This window comes from Miniopterus schreibersii (assembly GCF_964146895.1).
Source record: "Miniopterus schreibersii genome assembly, chromosome: 1".
Taxonomy (NCBI): domain Eukaryota; kingdom Metazoa; phylum Chordata; class Mammalia; order Chiroptera; family Miniopteridae; genus Miniopterus; species Miniopterus schreibersii.
In genome coordinates, this window is record NC_138101.1 from 97,024,575 (window position 1) to 97,033,041 (window position 8,467).

General features: G+C 37.9%; 1 pseudogene across 1 annotated transcript; it reads right to left on the reverse strand.

Annotated features, from left to right (window-relative positions):
- Window positions 1–1,941: 1,941 nt before the first annotated feature.
- Window positions 1,942–2,944, reverse strand: LOC308562138 (arginine/serine-rich protein 1 pseudogene; annotated as a pseudogene). The gene has a single exon. The product of its transcript is annotated as an arginine/serine-rich protein 1 pseudogene (transcript).
- Window positions 2,945–8,467: the final 5,523 nt, after the last annotated feature.

An 8,467-nucleotide genomic window follows, 5' to 3' on the forward strand; every position in this document is an offset into this window, starting at 1 on the left:
TATCTGAGATTTTGCTGCCTATGTTTTCCTCTAGGATTTTTATGGTTACACATCTTACATTTAAGTCTTTTATCCATTTTGAGTATATTTTTGTGTGTGGTGTGTAAGTTGGCGATCTACTTTCATTTTTTTGCATGTACCTGTCCAATTTTCCCAACACTATTTATTGAAGAGACTGTCTTTACTCCATTGTATGTTCTTGCCTCCTTTGTGAAGCATTAATTGACCATAATGTCATGGGTCAATTTCTGGGTTCTCTCTCTGTTCAACTGACCTATATGGCTCTTCTTGTGCTAGTAGAAGCCTGTTTTGATTAGAGTGGCTTTGTAGTATAACTTGATATCTGGTATTGTGATTCATCCAACTTTGTTCTTCTTTCTGAAGATTGCCATGACTATTTGGGGTGCTTTTGGTTCCATATAAATTTTTGAAGTGTTTGTTCTAGATCAGTGAAATATGCTGTTGGTATTTTAATAGGGATTGCATTGAATTTATAGATTGCTTCGGGTAATATGGATATTTAAATGATGTTAATTCTTCCAATCCATGAACATGGTATATTCTCCCACTTGTTTATATCTTCCTCTATCTCTTTTTGCAATGTTCTCTAGTTTTCTGAGAACAGGACTCTTACTTTATTGGTTAAGTTTATTCCTAAGTATCTAAATTTTTTTGTTACAATGGTAAATGGAATTCTTTTTTTATTTTCTCTCTCAGAGAGTATATTATTGGTGTATAAAAGTGCCATCAATTTCTGGGTGTTAATTCTGCATCCTACTACCTTGCGGATCCTTTCTTGAATCTAGTAGTTTTTGGGTGGAGTCTTTAGGAGTTTCTATGTACAATATTATGTCATCTGCAAATAATGACAGTTTTTCTTCCTTTCCAGTTTGGATGCTTTTTATGTTTTCTTCTTGTCTGATCACTGTGGCTATGATTTCCAGTACTCTGTTGAATAAGAGTAGTGAAAGTGGACACTCCTATCTTGTTTCTATTCTTAGGGGAAATGGTTTTAGTTTTTGCTTATTAAGTATGATGTTGGCTGTAGGTTTGTCATATATGGCCTTCATTATGTTGATGTATGACCACTCTATTCTCACATTGCTAAGAGTTTTTATAAAAAAATCGGTGCTGGATTTTGTCAAATGCTTTGTCTACATCTATTGATATGATCATATGATTTTTGCCTTTCAATTTGTTTATGTGATGTATTATGTTTATTGATTCATGAATATTGTACCAGCCTTGCACCCCTGGAATAAATCCCACTTGGTGATTGGGTATGATCTTTTCAATATATTTCTGGATCCTATTTGCTAATATTTTATTGAGGATTTTAGCATCTATGTTCTTCAGGGATATTGGATTGTAATTCTCTTTCTTTGTAGTGTATCTAATTTTGGAATTAGGCTATTACAGGCCTCATAAAAAGAGTTTGGAAATGTTCTTTCCTCTTGGATTTTTTTGGAATAGTTTGAGGAGTGTAGGTGTTAATTCTTCTTTGAATGTTTTGTAAAATTCCCCTGTGAAGCCATTTGTGCCAGGGCTTTTGTGTGCTGGGAACCCTTTGATTCCTGCTTCAACTTTATCAGCAATTATAGGCCTCTTCAGGTTTTCTGACTCTTCCTAAATGAGTTTTAGAAGGTTGTATTTTTCTACAAATTTGTCCATTTTATCCAGGTTGTCCAGCTTGGTGGCATGTTTGTAGTATTTTCTTATAATCCTTTGTATTTTTGTTGGGTCTGTTGTTACTTCACCTCTTTCATTTCTGATTTTGTTTATTTGGGTCCTCTCTGTTTCTTCATGAATCTGGCTAAAGGTTCATGAGTGTTTTTGTTTTTGTTTTTTTAGTAAAAACAAGAAATTTATTAACAAATATAGATACAACACAGTTTAATTACTGTCTTATAAATTTCATTTTTATATAACCAATCAATATTACACGAAACATTTACAAGTATATATACAAGACTTCCACCTGTACACAATTCTCTGGTCCATCTGTGCTATCTCATAACTGCCAAGAGAAATCTAAAATGTTAATTACCACTAAATTGCTCACAGGAATGAATGCTATAGAAAACACAAACTTGCAATAAAGTGCATTTCAGGCAACCTTAGCCATCACTTTTCTTTAAACAGGTTTCCACAATTCATATGGACTTTTTTTTCTGATTTATTTTTGGAGATCCTGAAGATGTCTCTTCAGCAATTTTAGCCAATTTCTGAAGCACCGACTTTGCTACGGAATTATTAGAGCTAATGCTTTTTTGCTGGGAAGACTTTTCACTGGCATTCTTAGTTCCATCTTCTGTCAGCTTTTCTGAGCGCCCGAACTTTGCACCATTATTTGGTACAGCTGTTTCACAGTCTGTTTCTTTAGATACAGGAACAATTCTGAGACTAGGGGGCAGTTCAAAGTTGGTTGTTCCTAAGGCTTTTGCTGCATTGGCTTTTGCTATTTCTAACAGCTCCATTTGATCTTTTTCACTTAAGCGAAAAGGCGTTGGGCTCCGCGACCTGGTCCTGGATCTTCCCCGCCAACTCCTGCGCTCCTCCGGGTACAGCGTCTACCCCGCGGGATCGCGTGGGCCCTTCGATAACGCGACCGTCCCCGGAGCCCGACCGGCTGCGGGAGGTCTGGCGAGGGAGACCGGTAGTGCTCCTGGAAGAGCCGTGGTGCCTCTCCCGGTACCGGCGGCGGCTGGGGGTCCGCGACCGGCTCGCGAGTAGGACCCCGAGCAGCGCCTGTGCTTCCTCTGGGGGCGCCTTCGGCCGAGACCGGGACCTGCGCCTGCGCCGGCGGCTCCCGCTCCTGGACGGCCGCCCACCGGGCCGCTGGAACCGGACCGCGAGCTTCTGGAAGAGCGGCTGCGGGTGGCCGAGGACAGCCGGGTGGGCCCGCCCGAGGCCCGCGGGACTCCAGAGGCGAGCCTGGCCACATGTTCACCTAGTTTGACACCTGGGCGTGCGGTAGGAAGCTTCCCTATCTGTGAGGACCCTTCCCCAACGCTCGGCTCCTGAAAACACAAGCCGCCCACGCCTCACGTACAACGGAGAGAAAGGCCTACCGGATGCCGTCCCTCCGCGGCCAGGGGCAAAGGGAATTTCCACTGCGGCTCTCAGCAAGGAGCTCCCCACCTCCACCTCCAGGTCCCCGCCAACTGAGCGGAGTCCCCCCACGCATCCGAGGTACTAGAAGCTGACTGTGAGCATGCGCAGAGACGGTGCCGCTGTGGGCGCCCACCAGGGTTTTCAATCTTTAGGAAGAACCAGCTCTTGGTTTCATTGCTTTTTTGTATTGGTTTTTTTTTTTTTTTTTTTGTCTCTATGCCATTTATTTCTGCTCCGATTTTTATTATTTTCTTCCTTCCACTTTGGGCTTTTCTTGTTGTTCTCTTTCTAAGTTTTTAAGTTGTATTGTTCTAATTCTATTAACAGTTTTTCTTATTTTTTGAGGTAGGCTTGTAGTGCAATGAACTTCCTTCTGAAGACTGCTTTCATATGTAGAGTTGTTGTGTGTTCATTTTCATTAGTTTCCAGGAAGTACTTGATTTCTTTCTTGATCTCTTTGGTAACTTATTTGTTGTTTAAATACATGCTATTTAGCCTCCATGTGTTTGAATGTCTTTTAGTGTTTTTATTGTAGTTCATTGCTAATTTCATGCCATTGTTTCGAGAAGATGCTTGATGTGATTTGAATCTTCTTCGACTTGTAGATACTTGTATTGTATCCTAATGTGGTCTATCTTTTAGGATGTCCCATGTGCACTTGAGAAGAATGTATATTCTGCAGCTTTGGGTGGAATGTTCTGTAACTGTCAGTTAAACCCATCTGATCTAGTGTGTCCTTTAAGGTCACTGTTTCCTTGTTGATTTTTTGTCTGGGAGACCTCTCCAGTGAAGTCAGTGGGGTGTTAAAGTCCCCTAGTGTGACAGTATTGCTGTTGATCTCTCCCTTAAAGTCCTCTAGAAGTTTTTGTTTTGTTTTGTTTTAAATAAATTTAGGTGCTTCTCTACTAGGTACATATATGATTACCGGGGTTATATCCTCCTGTTGGATTGATCCCTTTAGTGTTATGTAATGACCTTTCTTGTCTTTTATTATAATCTTCATTTTGAAGTCTCTTTTGTCTGATATGTATATTGCTACCCCCAGTGGTTTTTTTTCATTTTCATTTGCATGGAAGTTTTGTTTCCATCCCTTCACTCTCATCCTGTGTGAGTCTTTTGTTTTGAGGTGGGTCTCTTGTACATGGCATATATTTGGGTGATGTTTTCTTATCCATTCAGCCACCTTATGTCTTTTTATTTGGGCATTTATTCCAATTAAATTTAAGGTCATTTTTGAAAGATATTTCTCTATTGCTATTTTAATATTTTATGAATATGTTTCTCTTTCTATTTCTACTTCAAATTACAGCAGTTCCTTTAATATTTTCTGCAGTGCTGGTTTGGTGGTGATAAACTCCTTTAGGTTATTTTTGTCTGGGAAGCTCTTTATTTCACCATCTATCTTGAACAGTAATCTTGCTGGATAAAGTAGTCTTGATTTCAAATACTTTTTTTGAATTACCTTGAATAGTTCATGCCATTCCCTCCTGGCTTGTAGAGTATCTGATGAGAAGTCAGCTGACAGCCTTATGGGAGCTCCTTTGTAGGAAACAGCTTGTTTTTCTCTTGCTGCCTTTAAGATTCCCTCTATGTCTTGAATTCTTGGCATTTTATTTATGATGTGTCTGAGCATGGATCTCTTTGGATTCTTCTTGCTTGGGGCTCTCTGTGCCTCCTGAACTTGTGTGACATTTTCCTTCAGCAGTTTAGGGAAGTTTTTTTCTATTGTTTCTTCAAACAGTTTCTCTAACACTTTCTTACTTTCAACCTATTCTGGCACTTCTATAATGCAAATGGTTTTGTGTTTCATGTTGTCCCACAGCTACCTTAGACTCTCCCTCCTCTTTTTAAATTTTTTTTTCTTTTTGAATCTCTGAGTGATTTTTTTTTTTTTTTTACCCTGTCTTCTAATTCACTAATACGATCCTCAGTTTCCTCTAATCTGCTGTTTTTTCCTTCCAATGTATTCTTTATTTCTGCTATGTCATTCTTAATTTCCTTAATAGTTTCCATGTTTTTTTCATAGTGTTGAACATCCTTACAATCAGTATTCTGAACTCTATATCTGATAAATTACTTATGTCTATTTCATTTAGCTCTTTCTCTGGAGACTTCTCTTATGGTTTCATTTGGAGCTTGTTTCATTGTCTCCCCATTTTAGCTGCCTAATTGTGTTTGTTTCCATGTATTTGGCAGATCTTCTAAGACTCTCAGTCTTTTTGGAGGGTACCTGGTGCAGGTCAATGTCAGATGCAGTTTGTTACTGGCTCTGAGTACCCTGTTTGGAGCTATCAGTTTGAAGCCTCTGCTGGGGCTGGGTGTGGATGGACAGGACCAAGATGCACACCAAAGTCTGCTTTTCCAAGGCCAGGTCCCAAAGCAGATCAGGCAAAGACTCAAGCACTCTGAAGTCTGCCTCTTCCTGCAGGCTGATTAATCTGATTCTCTTAACGAGCCTCAGGCTGTAGAAGCTCCACAGGGTGGGGCCGCTGGTTATTATCAGTCTCTTAAGAAGTCTCAGGCTGTAGAAACTCCTCTGGGTAGGGTGAGAGGTTTTCCAGGAAGGCAGGGCATTTGCTTCCCCACTCAAGCAAAAGCAGCCAATTGTCTACCTGAGAAAGATGTCCTCTGCAATATGGGAGAAATACTCAACACTGGAATCCATATGGGTGCCTTCTGACCTCAATCTCCAGAGCACACAGCACTAGATTTTCCTCACACAGCTCCTGTCCACTCTGCCTTTCCTTTGCTGAAGCCTAAGGTGAGTGGCTGTACACAAAACTTTATGTATTGGCTCTTTAAGAGTGTGTCTTCATTTCAGCCATGTCTCCCTGGCAGACAGAAACCTGGCTGCTTTTCAGAGCCAGATGTTATGTGGGTACCTTTCTCAGTTCTGGTGCTCTGGGGTGGGAGGCCCAACCTTGGGTTTAGACACCAGAGTCCTCAGTGGGAACTCCACACAGCTGACATATTCCTCTGGACCTCCAGTTGCTTCCTGTGGGAGCCCAGCCATCCCTTTCTCGCCTTTACACTTCCTACCAGTCTCTATGTGGTCTCCACTTTTGCTCCTTAGTTATGTGGGTGTTCTCCAGCTCATCTTCAGTTGCAGTTGATTTTTCTGGATGACTTTTCTATATTTTAGTTGTCCCAGGAGAATGTCAGTGTAGCTTCCACTCAGGCCATTGCCATCTTTAATCTCTAGATGCTTTTTAAGTAGACTTCTAAAATAACTTTCTTATAAGAAAAATTCTGACACTCTCTGTTTATTTTATTTAAGTATAGTAATTATTTCAGGGACACATTTTTATAGCGTGTGAGATTAAATTCAGATTTTTTTGCAAAGTTGCACACCACCTATTGGGAGAATAAAAATAAAAATAATATAATTTTTGTGTCATAAAATTTTGTATACTTTGAAAGTGTGAGAGAGTTACATTATGATCACAAAAATATACCTAACTAATTAAAATTGGAACTATTTTCTCTTGAGAGAACAATAACAATTTTTTTTTTAATCTTTATTGTTGAACTATTACAAATGTTCCCTCTTTCCCCCCATTGATCTCCTCCACCTCACATCCACCCCACCCCTAGGCCTTCTCCATACTAATGTCTGTGTCCATGGGTTATGCTTATAAACCTATAAGTTCTTTTATTAATCTCTCCCCACTCACTACCCCATCCCTATCCTCTGTCTGTAATCAGCAATTTTGAAAAGATTTGTCACCTTTAGTGTTCACAGTGGTAGCCACTTTAATTACTTGCTTCAAAGATGGAATAAAACTAACATGATCTACCTGAGCCTTGGCTTTGATGTGAATGTTAGTGCCACCACAAGAAGATATTTTTATGTAAAATTTTTATTCTTTCTCTCCATTTGTTTATTTAGTTTTTTTGATGAAGTACTTTATAATTAATTAATAAGGGTAATAATTGCCATTAGGTTTATGTGTCTGTGATCTATATCATACTTTATTTTTCTCTTGGGGAGAAAATATATACATAGGCCTTTGAACAAAATCTACGTGTCTTTGAAACTACCCATCAATATTGTGTAACTTATCAAAATATAATAGAAGCAAGTATTTTATGTCTCCAAAGAGAAAAAGCCCCTTTTAATAGGTGAGGACATTGATTTCTATGAGGTCTTCACAATTTTATTTAACTCAGGATAAATTTAACTTAAAGAAATAAAATGAGAGCACAAAGAAGTTGAAAACCTGAAACAGAGATTTAAATAGACTCACAAATTCATGACCTTTCTTAGTTCAATATTTCATATTAATTTTGAACCTGAATCATATTGGCCATCAATGTTTGCTGTATTTTTATTTAATGTGCATTTCTATCACAATGTACTTGGAGACCCATTTCTTGAGGTTGGTTGTCCCATTGGGGCTAATTTGAAATTACACAAAAATACATGGGAGGATGGACTTGAGATTATGATATGGAATAAGCAGATTTCATGACTCAACACATAATGTTGACAGGAATATTTCATTATTATTTTATGTTGAAGATGAAAATATCCACAAGTTATTTCAAACAAACCTTCAACACTAAAAAATTTATGTTTACTTATTTGGAGGGAAAATACCTTTTCATCCCTATATTAAAAATTCAAAAATTTTCTACTCATTTTTTATCCTATTCTTCTGAATAGTTTTGTGATTCAAGAATAGGCCTACTCAATTAAAAACAAACAAAACATGATATCAGAACCAAAAAAAAGGTAGACTACACTCCATTCCAAATTGAGTAAGTATATGACGTATCTATTGATTCAAGTAGCACTGTTAACATTTATAATAATTAAATTTTAAATTATAAAGGTAACATATACACAAAATTACTATATTATCATTGCTACTACATATATAATAATTTTTATTGGAAAATTCTCAACATTAAAGAAATAAAATTATTCTTATCTTGCACAGAAACCTCTGGAAAACAGAAAGAGAAACATTCTAATTCATTTTAAGGGACAGCATTAACTCATGTTCCAAAACCTGAGCAGGATAGTTGGTTGCTACACACTGTAATATAGATGAATTTTTCAAAATAATCTTGATCAATTATGCACTTCTCAGAAGAATATTGAAAATAGGTTTCATTTATATGAAGCATAAAAAAGACAAAATATAATTAAATGTTTTAGGGAGTTATAACAAAGCAAATATAATAAAAACCAAGGAAACATTTATCACGGAAATCAGGACAGTGATTATCTCTGGGCCAAAATAAGGAGCCATGACCGGGAAGGACAAAGGACAAAAAGTTTGGCAGTGAAAAAAAGGTTCTATTTCTTAACCTCAAAGGTGGTTTTAAGTATGTTGTCTTTATAATT